The sequence below is a fragment of the Cupressus sempervirens genome, chromosome 5, assembly GCF_028749045.1.
Source record: "Cupressus sempervirens isolate cs-2001-9-10 chromosome 5, ASM2874904v1, whole genome shotgun sequence".
NCBI classification, from domain to species: Eukaryota; Viridiplantae; Streptophyta; class Pinopsida; order Cupressales; family Cupressaceae; genus Cupressus; species Cupressus sempervirens.
In genome coordinates, this window is record NC_143122.1 from 172,814,738 (window position 1) to 172,832,988 (window position 18,251).

The window sequence follows — 18,251 nt, forward strand, 5'->3', positions numbered from 1 at the left end:
AGTTTTGCCCAATGAATAAGGTACTAGTCACAAAAGTTAGTGATAGTTGAGAGTAAAATTTATTTCTACATGCCAAATCAATTTTAAATTCAAAATCATTTGTAGTGAAAGTTATATTGCTGGTCAACACTCATCTATACATTATTCTTAATGTATAGGTAGCTACTATTGCCAAGGATATTAGTAGATTCAAGGAGAATTGTGACCAAATTTGCTTAATAGGGATATTTATGAATTAGATAATATCAACAAATGGATAAATTGCATATATGACAAGGATAGAGGATGAGAATTAGAATGAAACTAAAATAAGTTTCATACAGCAATATCCTGATCAAAGTATCCCCTAGGTATACCCACCTTGGTTTAGCAAAACCTAAAGAGTAGAAAACCATCCTTGGTTTTGTTGAAGTTGGGTCAAAGTGGTTCATTCATGTAATTGCTACTAGGAATTGGCTAATTCTTATACTGTGTGTGTAATTTGATTGTGATATTGGGCATTTTGTTGTCTAGTAGTTTCAAACACCAACAGACTATAGAGTTAAAATTAAGAAATATTATAGGATGAATCTACATCTCATCAAATGGGAACTCAAGTTAAGTATACACCTTAATGTGTGGAATAAGGATTTTCCTATTGTATTCAATCCTCTATATAACATGAAAAAGATATTTGAAAGACACATAATGCATACAGAGACTAGTTGGGATGAAAATTATGATATATAACATTGGGAAAGGAATGCTATTTAGTTGAAAAAGGATTGGGTAAAAAATCCTTTTTACTTGGAGCCAATTCCTAATGTGCTAAATTTATAAGAAACTGTGAGGCCCAAGAAGGGGAAAGGAACTAAGGTTACAGTTCCAACCTTCTAGGAGAGGTCCCCAATAAGACTAGAGACTGTGTATAAGAATGAGGAAGAAGTGACATACATCTATAATGATAGATCAAGGGGAAGAAGAGGAAGAAGGCTATGCAAGAGGAACAAGAAGTGGCTCAACATGAAGAAGCCCCTTCACAAATAGAAGAATATCCATCTATACTAAAGATGGATATAACTAAAATTGTAGTGGTAACAGTGAAAAGAGAGAAATTGAAGAAGCCTCAAGTTCTAGAAACCATACATGAGGGGGAGGAGGAAAAAAGTAGAAGAGATTGAATATCTCCCTTTGAATAAGAGGTCACAATTAACATGGACCATAAAGGAGGAGAGAAAAAGGTTCATATTGAAAACACCATTGAACACCCAAAGAAAACCAATCAAAGTTTAAGAGTGTATAAACCATGAACTAGAGGGATGGACCAAGTCTGTGGAGCGAGATGCCTCTAATCTATTTGATCTCTTAGAGTTTGATTTCATTCCCTTAGGGAGTCATCTAGAGGGAGGAGTGATAAAGGATAATCTATAGAGAAATTGATTAAGAAAAAATTATAATGAATTTCCTCTACTTTTGCAAGGGCCAATGATAATACCTCCTCCACCACCTAGGAATCCACCTTCAACTCCTCCTCTTCCACTAGAATAAGAAGCAACTCCAATGCCACCTCCCTTCACAAAGACTAAAAGAAATATAATAGGAGGGGATGACTCTACATGACTACATGCTAATGAGGTCTTAGAAGAAGGGAATATGTTTGGAGAAAGAGAGAAAATGGCATGTGTACAAGAATCAAGATCCTCTCCAAGGACCATAATAACTAAACTTTTAATAGAGCCACCACAAATAGAGAAGACCCTAGAGAGGATTGATAGGAGAAAAGAGCCCACTTCAAAAAAAATCTCATCATGAGGTCAATACATGTATCCAATGGGGACCACTCCAAGTTCATTAAAGTATGAGGTATAAAATAACAAGAGGAGGTATGTGTTGTACATAGAGGTAGAAGGATTATAAACATTAACAAAGGTAGTGAAGACAATGCCACCCATTCAAGGTAATCACAAGAAACTAGCCTTCATCATGATGAACCAGTAGAACATATAGCTATTTCCCGTCCTCTCACAAATATTGAGGACATTTCTCCAAATAATATCAAATAAAGGAGGTAATATTGAGAAAGAATAGTTGAGATATGGCTAAAGTTTTGACTACTATAGGCCTTAAGCAAGTGTTTCAACACTTGGATGAATATGAGGAAAAGATTTTGGATTTAAGAAAATAGAATGATCTATTATGGGAGTGTGTAAAGGAAGTAGTCGATCCATTAGTCCCTTACCACCCTAAATCATGTTATCAAGTTCCCTCAATAAATGAGCTCTAACCACTAAACAAAGTGACATATTTTTGGATGCATGCAAAAAAGAACATTACAATTTTGAAGATAAAGATGTAAACATTATTGAGTCAAATATGAACTCATTTATCAGTACATAGAAGAATGTTGACCAATTGGTTATGACATTGGATTAGTATTCTGGTGTAATGGATGAAGTGGCCACCTCAACCAGTGACCTAGAAGCATTTTGAATGATCAAGGCTCAAAGATACCGAATGCTACTATATATATACTTAGTAAATGAGTTATATAATGTGAATAATTGGATAGAAAGGATAGAGGTTGGTAATAGGGTTATGAAAAATCTATATGAGGATATCTAGGATGTAACGAATGTTAGAAATTTACAATAATTGAGAGGTAGGGGGTGTGTGAATCAATTACTCATGATCCATAATTACCTTTTGAACAATAAAACATCAAAATATTCACTATTCTTCTTATCCTACTATTTCTTTGTCTCTATTATATTGATAAAAAAAATTAGTTTCCTAATCACAACATACTTTACTAAATGTAAACTTCATCAAATGAAAAAATACAAAACATTCAACACAAGTTTGACACTAGTATTTTACATGGAAACATAGTTTGGAGAAAATTGCTAGCAACATGTCACCACCGTCTCATTCTTTCAAAGTAAGCTCTGTTAGAAGCCAACCTTGTTAAAGGTTATAATACACACTATTAAATGTTACCTATTTAGAGGATTTAATCACCCTATTTGGAGTGGCCTTGTTAGAGGACTTTGATCATTCCATTTAGAATGTCACCTTGCTAAAGGATTCACATAGATGGTTAAGTCCTTCAAATGATTTTTAGGCCAACCTCTATTAAGATGATTTGAATAAAAATTATTTATAATGATTACAAAGAAAATAGTAAGGTTTTGATTTGTATGATTACAACTCACTTTTTCAGATTTAGCTCACTATTTGGTTCATTTTTTGATTCATTGATAAGCCCCCTTTACCATCTATGTTCTTGATTCACTTGGAAACCCTTCAAGACATCAATCTTCTTCTTTCAAAAAAACTTTAAGCCATTTTCTCAGATTTACTTATCAATATGAACATCATTTGTGCAAGCAATATCCTTTTGATTCACTCTCACTCTGACATACTTGTGTTCACCCTTGTGCATCTCTATTCTACCTTTCCCTATGTTCCTTCCTCTATCTCTTTAAAGTTTTGATCAATACCTCCTTAAATAGGTAATTCTTTCTTTGTCATTTTTTGTGATCACCATAGATCTTAGGGTTTGAGATGTGGTTCATAAGGTTCATTGTATTTGTTCATCTTTCTTCTTTTTTATAAACTTCTCATCCACTAAATTTGATCATAGGTACTATACCTAATCCTTGTCTTGAATTAAATGATCCAACTCCTCAATATTATCTTCAATACAATTTTCATATCCAAATAAATCACCTGATTCAGCTGGAAATCAAGATTTCCTAAATTTTTAAAAATTATTGTTACTTGGCAATCACCAAGTTCTTACACTCAGTCATTGTAGAACTCTTTGGCTTGACATCAACTAAATTTATTAGTCAATATTGATGCTCAATAAACAGTAGATTCACTTGACACTTAATGTAGCTCAGTTGACACTAGTATAAATCACTAATCTTTGGTCTTTTACTCAATTTCTCAGTTATACTTTTTCATTCTTGATATAAATAACAACTTTGTTTTGACAAAATCTAACTAATCAAATGTACAATGTATCATCCTTTCCATAACTCAACCTTTCCTCTAGGTGCTGTTGTTATGAGAAATATTTCAAATTCTCTTCATCAATAAAATAGATATAATACTTAGACTAGGTAGCAATATGTCTTATAAGAAGACTTGACATCAATGATAAAACAACAATTGTTCCAATTGTAAGTTTCAAAAAAAGAATAGGCCCTTGATCTATTTTTGGAAGTGAATTAATATTATAGTGCATCCAATTTGAATATTTTTGTAGATGACTCTTTGATTTAATTGTGCTTAGTTGAAGCATTTGTGCAACAAATTTGAGTGTTATTTGGATCTGCATCCTTAGAAGATGACATTATGAACATTTTTAGGATAGGGGACTCACTTAAAGAGTTGTATTTAACACTAGAGGGTTTTATAGGGATCAGGTAAGAAGTCAACAAGTATCATCATCAGGTGAGATTGTAGTAGGAGTTCTTAGAAATACTAGATACCCAAGAAATCAACATCAAGTAAAAGCGCAAACCTATGCCACACTTTTATAAAGGAAAAGGATAACAAAAGTATAATTGTTCAACTTCAATTACATAAAAGTTGTATTAGTATTAATAATTTTAAAATGAAGTAAATTAATGAAATGTGTAGAAATAGATGAAGTTTAGGAATATTATTTTTTAATGATTATTTGAAATAATAATTGATATATATTTCTAATTTTTAAGGATGATGTTTTAGTTGCTGAAAAATGCTAAATATTTGGGGTCTAGTTCCCACCATTAAATTATATGTAAATAAACCATTTCCCCTTTCACCTTAGATTATGTTATAGATGACATATATAGATAGAAAAAATAAAAATAAAAAAGAGTTTTGACCTATGTTTTATCATTTTAAACAATTCAAATTTCAACTCACTTGAAATCAATATTTCTTATCCCCCACCATATTTTTAAAAATAGATCTATTTTAACCAAAAGAAAAATTCTACATTCTAGAAGGAGACTCTCTTCTCTAGAACATCATATGCATTTTCAATTTTTTTTGATATGATTCACTATAATTTTATTTCTCAAAATCAATATCTTGTAGAGTGTTAAAATACATATTTGTGGTATTTTATAATTACAATATACTATATCTAATTAAAAAAATATAAACTCTAAATGAGAATATTCTTCTCTCCGAGTTCTACAAAATATTTTTTATAATATATTGGGTATGTCTAGGATCATGGTCAACCAAACTATACCCTCAAGTAGCAATGGAAAAATCAACAAATCAGGGTTATGTCAACTTGACGTGCAATTTCAAACTTCTCATGAACTTTCTATCAAAAAGTTGTGAGGAAAGAACTTGTAAGAAATTAAATTTAGTTTTTGAACTACTAGGCCTTATTTGAAGAAAAAAATTGATTGCACTAAATTTTTTAATTTTATTGCAATAGTACAAAACTTTCAGGATGAAAATAAGAAGTAGATGTATGTCTAACCACCTTAATCAAAATAAAATAATAATAGTTTTAAATAAAGTTTTAGATATAAGAAGTAGAATCATTACTGGATGTGACACATATTTGTGGGTATTTTTATTCTAAGTAATTAATTAATTATGAAATTTTGACTATAGTATTTTTAGAATTAAAAAACTCCCATGTCTAGCCACCTTAACTAATTCAAAACTCCACAAAATTTAATTTTTCCTTTTCTTGTTCCTTATAGTATAAGAAGTATAGAATGTGATGCATCTTATATATTTCAAAAATATTAGATCATTCAAAAGTTATATTTGTTTTTCAATCAATGTGTCAATCAAAACTTTATATGTAACTGCACTAGAAAACGAATAATAATTACTTATAGAACTTGTAATTTGATGGAAAATACATTAATGGAAAGATAAGAATATTCATTAGAAAATGTTTTGATTTCATCAAATTTGGGAAAAAAAAAATGATCAGATACATGTTTGTAGTAAAAAACACATTCCACAATAGGCCAAAAATATGTTTTTAGGACATTTTTTAAGTTAGCCATGTAGGATTGGTGTCCAAAGAAATACTAAGCCTTGTAAAGGTAGTAATATTTTGGTATAGTATAAGGATGGGTGGGAAAAAAGTCAAAAGAGATTTTGAAATACTTTGAGATATTTCAGAACTCCATATTTTCTAGATCACCACTTTTTGGCTTAAGATGATCCTACACATACCCTATTACAAAGTATCATTAAAAAATAGTAAGAGTTATTGAAATGTCACTTTTTTGAAATAATTTTATTTTCATAATATTGGACACAAATTAGTATAAACATGCATTTAATAGACATTTTGAATTGGAAAAGTATGACAACTTATATAACGTAGCTAGAATAATTTATCTACATCACATGTTTGAGTAAATTGATTATTATATAGAAAAAGAAAAAATAGTCATTCTAATAAGTCATCATGCAAGGTGAAACAATTTTGATAGGTTTGGTCCTATCACCTTTGAAGGTACGTTGGTGCACTTGTTCACTAATACAAAGGTGTGCCATTTTTCAAGGTACACAAGTGTGCCAAAATTTTTGGTTAGTTAGAGTTGCACCAATATTGAACTACCTATTCTATTTTTTTTAGTGTTTAATGCACTAAAAGATATTTCCAAGGAATTTTAGCTAATAGAGACTCACATTGGATCCTAAATATGCATATAAAGAAGTACCAGAGACTCCCAGATCACCTACAATCTTCTCTTTCTTATCTTATCCTTCTCTATGAGTTTTTGAGTCATGTAAAGGTCCATTCACCATGAAATAAATAAAATAAAGAGTTTAGGCCCACCTAGCACCTAGTTAGGACTCTGTCTATAAATAATTTTCTTAAAATTAGATTGTTTAGCATATTTTTTGTAAGGAAAAAAAACATAGATTTAAATATTTCATTAAGGATGGGGTTACCTATAAATACAAAGATGTAAAATGTATTCAACACTAATATTTTGATGCAATAAAGTATGATTTTGGTGATCATTCTATGTTTAGTATTTCTTGGTGGAATATGTGTTTTCTTTTTGAATTTATGTTCATGAATACTAATCAAGACAATGGTTTTATTATATGTTAATGCTTGTTCAATTTATTAATTCTGGTGTTTTTCATTTGCTAATAAATTCCTCTGTTGTGACAAATTAGAGATAGGATAAACTTTGAGTTCTTGAATAGAAATCTGTCTTGTGTATGCACAATTTTTGTTGCTACATGATTTGATGAGTGGTGATACATCATTTTTTCCATTATTCCATTTGATGATTAAATCAATGGAATTAGGATGTGTTGCTCCTAATTTTATTGTTTTCTTACTCAATTATTGTGAAGGTTTAATTTATAGATATGTTGTGGCTATTACTTATGTCCATTAGGAATTTCATTTTTAGAAGTTTTATTTAATTTCTTGCTACCCTAACTCTATTATTTTATTTTGACACATGCTTAGAATAGGAAGTCATATAGTTACATTTTTAGAACTTGCATTCATCATAAAAATCAAAAAATGCAAAAAATATATTAGTTTATGGTTGCATCTTTTTAGAGATTTTTTGCAAATTAAAAATACCAGCAAAGGCTTCCTTGTGAAAATTATGTAGGATCATCTTGGGTGTAAGAACTATCTTGTATCACCCAAAAAATATTTTCTTTTATGCATTTTCTATTTTAATAAGGACTAGTAGATAGGTTGGTTACTATTTATGGGAACTTTCTATTTTTAATAACTTTTTCATAGGAGGTCAAAATTTTCTCTTTTTCTATAAGGAGGTTCATTTTAATGTTATAAGCCTACCATAAAAATCTCATTTCTCTAGCTTAAGTATTGGACAAGTTATTGTGAATTTTTGGTGGAAAAATCATAGAAAAATCTTCAGGCTCACCGTTGAGGCCTTAGAGTGCCTAGATGAGATTCAAAAAGTTGATGGAAAGGTGCTTATGCCATTCCAAGCCTGTAGATCATGAGCTGGTGTTTCCAAAAAGTGGTTATAATACTCAATAAGAGAAATGATTCATGAGTTATCGCCTTTCAAAGTTGGGCTACCCAAAATATCTAAAATAATTGTCAAAGATGTATTTGGCCGACTATATATATATTTTTAGGGTCTATCTACCCTAGGTATTAAGTTTCAATATTTAGAACCTTCTTGGGTGGCATAAAATTTCATTTTTATGAAATTCCCTAACATTGTCTAGACAACTATTGATGGTAGTTCTTGACTTAGTTTTGTAGATTACTATATTGAAGGCACCCATGTGGGTTAGCATTTTGTACTTGTAATTTTGTAATTCCACATTTGTGGCACAAATAAGAAGTACACATTTTGTTCTATAATTTTCTATTCTTTCTTTATTTATGTTATAAGTTTATGGTTTAAGAGGGAGCACTCTCCATCAGGTGGTATAAGAGATAGACTTTTTGAGTGTGTGGATAGATCACTGATTATGAGGCAATTCGTGGAAGAGTTGTAGGTGTTACACCTTAGGATTTCTAAGCCCTCCAAAGACAAATGCAAGCATTGGAAGAACAAATGTATAGAGGAATAAATCTTCCCATATGATATGAAAGCAAGGATGAGGACAAAGTAGAAGAAAATGCCAAAGCACAGGTAGTTCTAAACCGAGAGGAAGAGAGATTTTTATGGCCATCTCCAAGATTAGATAAAGACCTGAGTTTGAAGTTCTCATATTTTTGAGAAATCCTAACCAAAAGGAATAGATCAATTAAATCAATGAACTTGAGGATTACTTTGAGAATAAAGATATTGAAGATCTTGATAGGGTCAAGTTTACGAAGGCAAAATCAAAGGGACATGAAATGATCTAGTGGCATGAGGTTTAGTTGGAGTGAAATAGAAACAAAAAAGGAAAAATAACTAGATTGGATTGGATGGTAGCTAAACTAAAGAAAAAATTCATTCACATAGATTATAAGGTTGATCTATTGAAGAAAATGGAAGGGTTGAAGCAGAACCTACCAAGTTCTCATTATAACTGACCATGCAGAACCTAATAAGGAGAAAGTTGTTGATAATTGGTTAATGAATATATGCAATTGTTTTCATTTATTGCAACACATGTTGTACATGCTTGTAGAAAACCTAAGAAATAAATATACTTAGCTTTTGGTACTTAGAAAATTGTCTAAGTATGAAATTGGTTTACAATAGTGTATTGTTCTATATGTAACTTGTTACTAACATCATATTATGATTAAAGAAGTTAGATGGAGATATTATATATAAATTTTTATGATGATGCTTATAACCTTGGACATTAGTATAGACTATATGGAAAAGATATATTCATTTTTTAGTAGTGAAATAGAATAGCACCATTAAAGGTAAAGGAATTAGTTTGCTTGTACAAAATAATTACTTGACCAATTAGGGCTGACATCCTAGATGTTTACTTTGAGTTGGAAAAGTATATTATGGTCTTAGCTGACCTAGTATAAATTTGAGAAAATTCATGGTATTTATGCAAAGGACATCTTGTGAATTCAATTGTGTTGTGTTGAGAAATTGTATTGTGATAAATGACATGCAAACTTTTGTGAAGTGATATATGTGAAGTTGATCCGAGATCTAGTTAAGGCTAGAGATCAATCAAGAAATAAATTGCAACATCTATATACTAGAGGACTAATTACTTGTTTGGGGAATGAGCTCTTCTTGTAATTGGAAGTGCATATTTGGGCAATGGGCTCATCTTGCATCTACTGTACTACAACTCCTAATAGGGTTGGAATATCCTAATAGGTATTTAATGTATCCTAATAGGGACTCTCTATACTAAATTTACTTTTTGACTCCTAATAGGGTCCATCCTCTAATAGGGAACATATATATCAACATATTATCAAGTGGGTATCATCCCCACTAGGTTTTCCCTTGGCTAGGGTTTCCCTAATTAAAAAAAAATGGTATTATGAGTTGTCTTTGTGCATGGTTACTATTATTGTTCAACATTACTTTTTTACTTTCTTATGTATGGTTCAAAGTAATAAATAATATTCAGTTAGCGACTAAAGTTTATAAATGAATGATTCACCCCCCACCAATAATTCCTATTTCTAGCAATTGGTATCAGAGCATGGTTACTTAGAAGAGGCTTAACAACTTGAGTAAGATCCCTATGGATATGGAACAATCAATGAAGAACCTTGAAGAGGTGCTTGAACAAATTGATCTCCCTACTAAAGAAAGAAATAAGCTAAAGGATAGATATGAAGACTCCAAAGTATATATTGGAGAATTGAAGGACAAGATTGAACATGTCAAATCCAAGTTTGAATCTACTAAATCTCAAAATAGTGATGGTGATTATTCAAAGATAAAGAAAAAGTACAAGATCTTGAAACATGAATTGAAGATTACACATCTAAAGTTAACTTTGAAGAATGATCCTAGAAAAGTTGAATCTAATTTAAAGACTAAAAATAAAAAACTTAGAGCGAGTCCGGCAAAGAAGATATTGAAAGAAGATCATGAAGAACTTCATAAGTACAACACTATTGTGAAAGGTGAATGAACTCAATGCAAGAAAAAACTTGAAAAGATTTATTCTAGCAGAGAAAAGCTTGATGATTCAATGTCAATACAGAGACCTACCTATGATAAGAATGGCCTTGGTTATCTATTTAATATGTCTAGGAAGAAATTTGGAAATAGATCAGATTTGAAGGAAAAGGATAAATCTGATGATAATATTGAATCCAGACAATATTTTGATAAACCTAAGGAAGTTGGACAAGACAAGGAAGTTGAGATATTGGATGAACCAAAGCAAGTGGAATCTCCTAAAGATTCTAGATATGAATTAGAGGTATTTTATTGTTTCTCCATAGAATTTCTTTGGTAAAGTTTATATTTGATAGAATCATGGATATGTCAGTAGTTCAATTGAGAATGAGGAGAGACTAAAATTGAAGGTTGTTTTTGTGAAACACATAGAAGGAAAGCCTAATTCAACACTATCTATCACTATGAATAATGTAGTATGTTTGAAAGATATAGGAAGTTATCTTGACAAAAAGTTTGAAACTATTGGGAGCAAGTACATGAACAAAGACATGGAAATTATCCTTTACCATAATATGACAATAACACCCAGATTTCAACATTTGAAAGAACTAGACCTTTTCAAATACCATTTCTACTGAGAATTGGACATCAATGAATGGACTCAAATCATACTAAGTAGAATCCATGATAGAAAATTGTGGATGGAAGACAATGTAGTTGACATTTTATCCGACCTTATTAATGAGGTAACTAGTTTTAGAAAACAAGGTAATGTACCTATAGGTGAGAAATTTGTTAAGAAGAAAGTTGAGAGGTACAAAATAGTAGTTTATAATGGGAAGGCCATGGTGATCAACACCATTAAACAAGATGATGTAAGATTCCTAAGTAGAATCATTGCCTAATCTATTTGTGCAAGTTCTAAAATTGATGAATTGTCAATAGGATTCATCTATGTAGCTTATAAGATTTATGTTGGGAAGGAACAAGTCAACCTAAGTGAAATTTTGAGAATGAAACTTCTTGAAAACTTGGAGAAAATCAAGAGAACCAAGAATGGTATGTTTAGATTTCAATAATTGATCAATCATATATTCTTTCATGTACTTAAGATATTTCTAGACTTATCAGTCACAAAGATTATGAGTAGTGAGAGATGTACCATGGAGAAGATTACAGATGTATGTAGAAGATATCTAATAGATAAAATGTTGGATAGTAGAAATTTGATAATGAAAACATTTTAGAATGGGATTAGATAGAGATTCATAATTGCACCTACAATTGTAGAAAGATTCAAAAATGATATATGTGTTATGGTTGATACTGATTTAACTCATATTCAAGTAGTAGAACCTTAGGAAACATTCCTTAATACCTTGGTTTATGAGTTAAGTGATGATGTAGCAATTGGATATATTGATCTATTGTTTAACTCTAGGAAGGACCAAGCTAAGCATAGATTTGGTACATATGAAGAAATTACCCAATCAGCTCGTCAAGCATCCTTACAGAAAGCATCTCACAATAAGATTGAGATAATAATGAAGAAAGCTCTAACTAAGGCCAATATGATAGAAGGTGAGTCAAGGCAATTAGATAGATAATGAAACAAGGAATAATGTATGTGCAACCATTATTACTGTCTATTGTAGAAAAATATTTAGAAAAGAGCATTCCATATGTTGTAGTATCAGCTAAAACACAAAGTGAGTTGAAGAGAATAACAAAAAGGTTAGTGGAAGCTATGACTACCAAGACTAAAAGAGTCAAGCAACAAGCTACTAGATTAGGAAAAATACAAAAGATACTATTGAGAATTGTGGAATCCAGTGAACAAGAATAAGAAGAAGAAGAAAAATAGGAAGAGAAAGTAACTATTTCTAAATAGACAATAGGAAAAGAAAGGCAACCTTGGAAGCCAAAGATTGAGAAGATAAACTTAGCCATGGTAAATGAAGGGAAATTTTTTTAGATGAAATTTTTTTATGATTTATATAATGATATTGAGAAAAATCAGATTGATATCTCTATCATGAGGTATATAATTGATAACAATCTAAAACTTAACGATATTGAAAGCACAATAAATCAAAAAGTCTATGATAGACTTATAAGGAAGAAATCATCAACTAGGGAAGAGGATTTAGAACTTTAGGAGTCTATGATAAGGACCATATGAAAGATTGACAATAAGGAAGAAGTCAAGAATTTGTTGAACAATCTAGCACCTTAGTTGAGAAACAAGGTGAGACCATTTCTATTTATGGTGGGTGAGAAGGATAAAATAAGGAGTGAAATAGCTAAAACTATTAGTCAAATGATGACTGAGTCTAAGGAAACACCTTCACCAACACCTAAAACTTTAGAAGTGTCAGTAAGTGGTGACACTATGCAGATTGACTAGACCAATATTTCTATTAACATTGATAGAACAAACCCTTTTGAGAGTTTTGAATAGCCTAAATCTTAGGCCAAGGTTATTCAAGATCAATTAAAATAAATTGAAGAGGAAAAGAGGCTACTAGAGGCAAACATGAAAAAAAATCAAAGAAACCAAGAAGAAATTTCTTGAAGAAGAAATGAAAAGAAGAGTTGAGGAAGAAAAGAAAAGGAAAAGCAAGGGAAGAGAAAGAGCAAGAAGAGAGCAGAGTTAAAGAGGCAATAAAGAAGAAGCAAAGGGAAAATGAATCTAAACCATCTAGTTCATCTACTCCACTTTTTCTTCCTAGCCTAACAAGTGATGATGATGATCAAATTGACTTCACCTCGTCTCTAATAAAACCTATCAAGAAGAGCAGGGAAGTAAAGAGTCTATAGACAACCTTAACGGAGGTAACTGATAGATTACACAATAGTCTAGTAGTTAAGCATATAGAGGAAGATCTTGAACAAAGGGCACACATAGTTTTAACATATTTTGATTAAGAATGTACAAATTTATTAAATGTTGCAGAGTCAAAGGTCTAGATTTCACATGATGCTAATTTATTTAGCACCATTTTTCAGAATATCAAGAATGATTTGCTAAGTCTTGATACTTGTATCAAGGAACTTTTGAAATGTTAATAATATGGAAAGGTATTGTACATTAAGTGTACTTTATCTCATAATTTGGCCAAGGATTTTGATAGTAAGATTGAGTAAAAGATGAGTGAGCTAGAAGCTCTATCAAACTAGATACAAAAACCTTCCAACAAAGTTGATGACTTTGAAGAACAAGTGGCCAATATTCATAGTGATACCAAGAAATTGGAACATAAGAAAGAACAACTTTTGAAAAGATTATCAAAATTTAGAGAGTCTATTTCTCTAAAGATATCTACTATTGAGAGATAGTTGGAGGAGTGTGTCAAAGCCAAGGACACCTATTCAAATTTCTTATACTCTTATCTCAATGCAATTGACATTACATCATATGCCCTATTTACAATTCTCACTTAACTAAAACAACCAATGATACATGGATAAAAAGTTTAAACAGTCTTAAGGAAAGTTTTGACAACGGTATGAAGATATTATCAGCTTAAGGTAGATGAACAAAGTTTTTGACATTCTAACCCTTGTTATTGATGTCAAAGGCGAAGAAGATGCATATGAAAATTATAAGTAAGGTAAGTTATGATATCATATTAAAAGGGAGAGAATATGTAAGATGGATAAGTTGTAAAATATGCTTAATGTATTGATATTGTAATGTTTTGACAAGTTTTTGATACTTAGCCAATTTTAGCTATTTTGTTTCCATCAATTCCAAAGGGGGAGATTGTTGACAATTGGCTAATGAAGATATGTAATTGTTATTGTTTATGGTAAAACATGATGTACATTCTTGTAGAAAAATCCAAAAATAAAGATACCTAGCTTTTGGTGCTCAGAAAATTGTTTAAGTATGAAAATTGTTCAAGTATTATGATTAGTGTAGTTAGATGGAGATAGTATATGACGTGTATAACCTTGGACATTAGTACATATAGTATAGAAAAGAGATATTCATGTTTTATTAGTGAAAAAAAATAACATAATTAAAGGTAAAGAAATTATTTTGCTTACAACATAATTACTTGACCAATTAGGGCTGACATCCTAGATCTTTACTCTATGTTGGAAAAGTATATTATGGTCTTATCCAACCTAGTAGTAATTTGTGAAAAGGCATGTTATTTATGCAAAGGACATATTATAAATTCAATCATGTTGTGATGGGTTGTGTTGAGCAATTGTATTGTGACAAATGACATGCAAACTTTTGTAAAGCAATATATGCAAATTTGATCCAAGATCTAGCTGAGTTCAGAGATCAATCAAGAAAGAAGTTACAACACCTATATACCAGAGGAGTAATTACTTGTTTGGGAATGTTTGGGCAATGGGCTCATCTTGAATCTATTGTACTACAAATCCTAATAGTGTTAGAAACTCCTAACATGGATTCAAAGTCTCTTAACAAGGAATATCTGCACTAAATTTTCTCATTGACTCCTAAAAGGGTACATCCTCTAACAAGGAACATATATATTAGCATACTATCTAGTGGATATCAACCCCACTGGAGTTTTCCCTTTGCTATGTTTCCCTATTTAATAAATTATTGTGTTATGAGTTATCTTTGTGCATGGTTACTGTTACTATTTAGCATTACTTGTTTACTTTCTTATGTATTAGTGAAAGTAATAAGTAATATTCATTTGGTGACTAAAATTTGTAAATTACTGTTTCACCCCCATCTTAGTAATTCATATTTTTCAAAAAAGTAACGCTTTATCTTAATGGATTAAGGTCAAGTATTCAAGACAAGTTGAGTCTGGTTTGAATGAACAATATTGAGGAGATATAATAGTTTTCCCTAAGAGTTGAGGAGAAACTAAAAAAGAAGTTTGACAAGAAGAATAGTGAAAGAGATCATGGTGCTAGATCTAGAAGATGATCTAATGGAGGTTGTAATGATGATCAAAAGAACAAGAATGAGGTTGGAAGTAGCATTTAGTACCAAAGGGAAAACAATTCTAATCATTTCCATGAGTAGAAAAATAGAGATTAGAGAGGAAGAATTGGAGGACAAGGATCTGCAAGAGAAGGCTTCTATGGAAAATGTTTTCACTATGAAGAAGAAGGGCACAAAGCATTTGAATGTTTCCAGCTCTAATGAAGGATAGATCAAAGAACAAAAGGCTAGGCAAAAGTTGTACATGTTGATGAAGATGTCATATCCTTGAATTTTGAAGATGTTGAAAGAGGATAAGTCCTAGTTAATAGAAGAGCCTTGCTAAGTGATGAGAATGGACTTGATCAAAGAAGGAGATTGTTTTGCACAAGGTGCAGATGTGAAGATAAGTGATGCAATGTGATCATTGATGATAGAAGTCCAAAATTATGTTTACGAAGTTGAAGCTGAAGAGACAAAAACATCCACATCCATGCCATATTTCTTAGGTATAAGATGAACACAAGGTCATGGTCAATGAGTAGTGTTTAGTGAAGTTCAAGACTAGAAGCTATTGGGATGAGGTACTATGTGATATCATACTTGTGGACATATGTCATATGTTTCTAGGTAGGCTATGGCGATTTGATAGGCATGATTTACATGATGGGTGAGAAAATACCTACACTTTGACCAAGGATGGAGTTAAACATAAGTTAAAGCCATTGAAGGAGAAAAAAGTAAAGGTATACATTAGTTCTTCAAGAATATCTTTTGTTGATGGAAAATAGTTTCTCAAAGGTATGAAGCATGAGCATATGTGTCTTTCTCTAATTCCAAAAGATCATAAAGAAGATGTAGAGGAGGTACCTGCAAAAGTTGCAAATATGTTGGGAGAGTTTTTTGATATTGTATAAGATAATGTACATGATGGATTGTCCCCAATGAGGAAGATTAGTAACCAGATGGATTTGGTTCTAGGAGCTAGTTTTTCAAATAAGGCAACACATAGAATGACACCAACAAAAAATGAAGAGTTGAATAGACAATTTCATGAGTTGTTGTAGAAGGGGTTAATTGAAGAGAGTCTAAGTCCATGTGTTGTACTATCCATATTATCACTATAGAAGAATGGAGAATGGAGGGTGTGCACAAATTCTCATGAGACGAACATGATCACAATTAAGTATAGATTTCCATTGCCAAGGATGAATGATATTATGGACTAGTTGAGTGGAGTTGAGTATTCCACTAAGATAATCTAGAGAGTGGGTACCATTAGATTTTTATCAGAGAAGGTGATGAGTGGAAGATTGCTTTAAAGACTAAAGAAGGACTTTATGAGTCGTTAGTCATGCATTTTGGGCTAACCAGGGCACCAAGCACTTTCATGCAGCTCATGAATGAGGTATTGAATAAATTTTTGAGTAAGTTTATCATTTTTTAGCTAGATGATATTTTGATCTTGAGTAAAATAGTGGGGGAGCATTTGATTCATATTCACAAGATGTTCGATAAGTTCAGGGAAGAAAAGTTATTGATAAAGCTAAAGAAGTGCAGATTTGTAAAGAAGGAGTTGGTGTACCTGTGATTTGTAGTCTCAGTAGAAGGTCTAAAAATGGACCCACAGAAAGTGAAGGCTATTCTTGAATGGTCTACTCTAAGGAGTACAATAGAGGTAGGATCTTTTCATTGACTGGCTAGTTTTTATAGAAAGTTCATAAGAGGTTTTAGTAGTATATGTGGACCCCTGACTAAAACAATGAGAGGGGATAGGGGTATGTGCAGGATCATGGTCAACCAAACTATGCTTTGAAATGGTAATAAAAAATTAGAAAATTAGGGTTATGTCAACTTGACATGCAATTTTCTACTTGTTATTAACTTTATATCAAAAATTCGAGAGAAAAAAATCTCTAGAAAATTGAATCTAGTTTCTAAACTACTAGGAGTTATCTCAAAAAAATATAAATTAATTGGTCAAAATTTTGAATTTTAATGCAATATTAAAAAAATTTCAAAACAAAAATAAGAAGTAGATGTATGTCTGACCACCTTAATCAAAATCAAATGATAATATTTTTTAATAATATTCTAGATATAAGAAGTAGACTCATGCTTGGATGTGAAACATATTTTTGGGTATTTTTATTCTAAATAAATAATAAATAATTTATTTTTGACTTTAGGATTTTTGGAATAAAAAAACTCTTGTGTCTGACTACCTTAACTAATTAAAAACTTTGCAAAATTCAATATTTCATTCTTTTCCCTTATAGTAGAAGAAACATAGAATGTGATGCATCTTTTGGATTTAAAAAATGTTGTACCATTTGAATGTTATAGTTGTTTTTCAAGTAGTGTGTTAGTCAACACTTTATATGTAACTTCATTAGATAATAAGTAATAATTACTTACTAAACTCATAATTTGACAAACCTTACATTTATGGAAAGATAAGAACATTCTTAAGAAACTCTTTTCATTTCTTCAATTTTTGGTGAAAAAAAGTCATCAAGTACATATTTGAAGTAAAAATCACATAAAAACAGGCCAAAAGCACATTTTAAGAATGTTTTTAAAGTTGACCATATAGGTTTGGTATCAAAAGATATAGTAGACCTTATAAAGATATTAAATTTTTTCATTTAGTATTAGGGTAGGTGGGAAAAATGTTGGAATAGATTTTGAAATGGTTTGAGATATTTCAGAATGCCACTTTTTGGCACACCATGATCCTGTACATACCCATAGGAAAGAATTCAAGTAGACTACAGGAACAAATAAGATTTTTAATA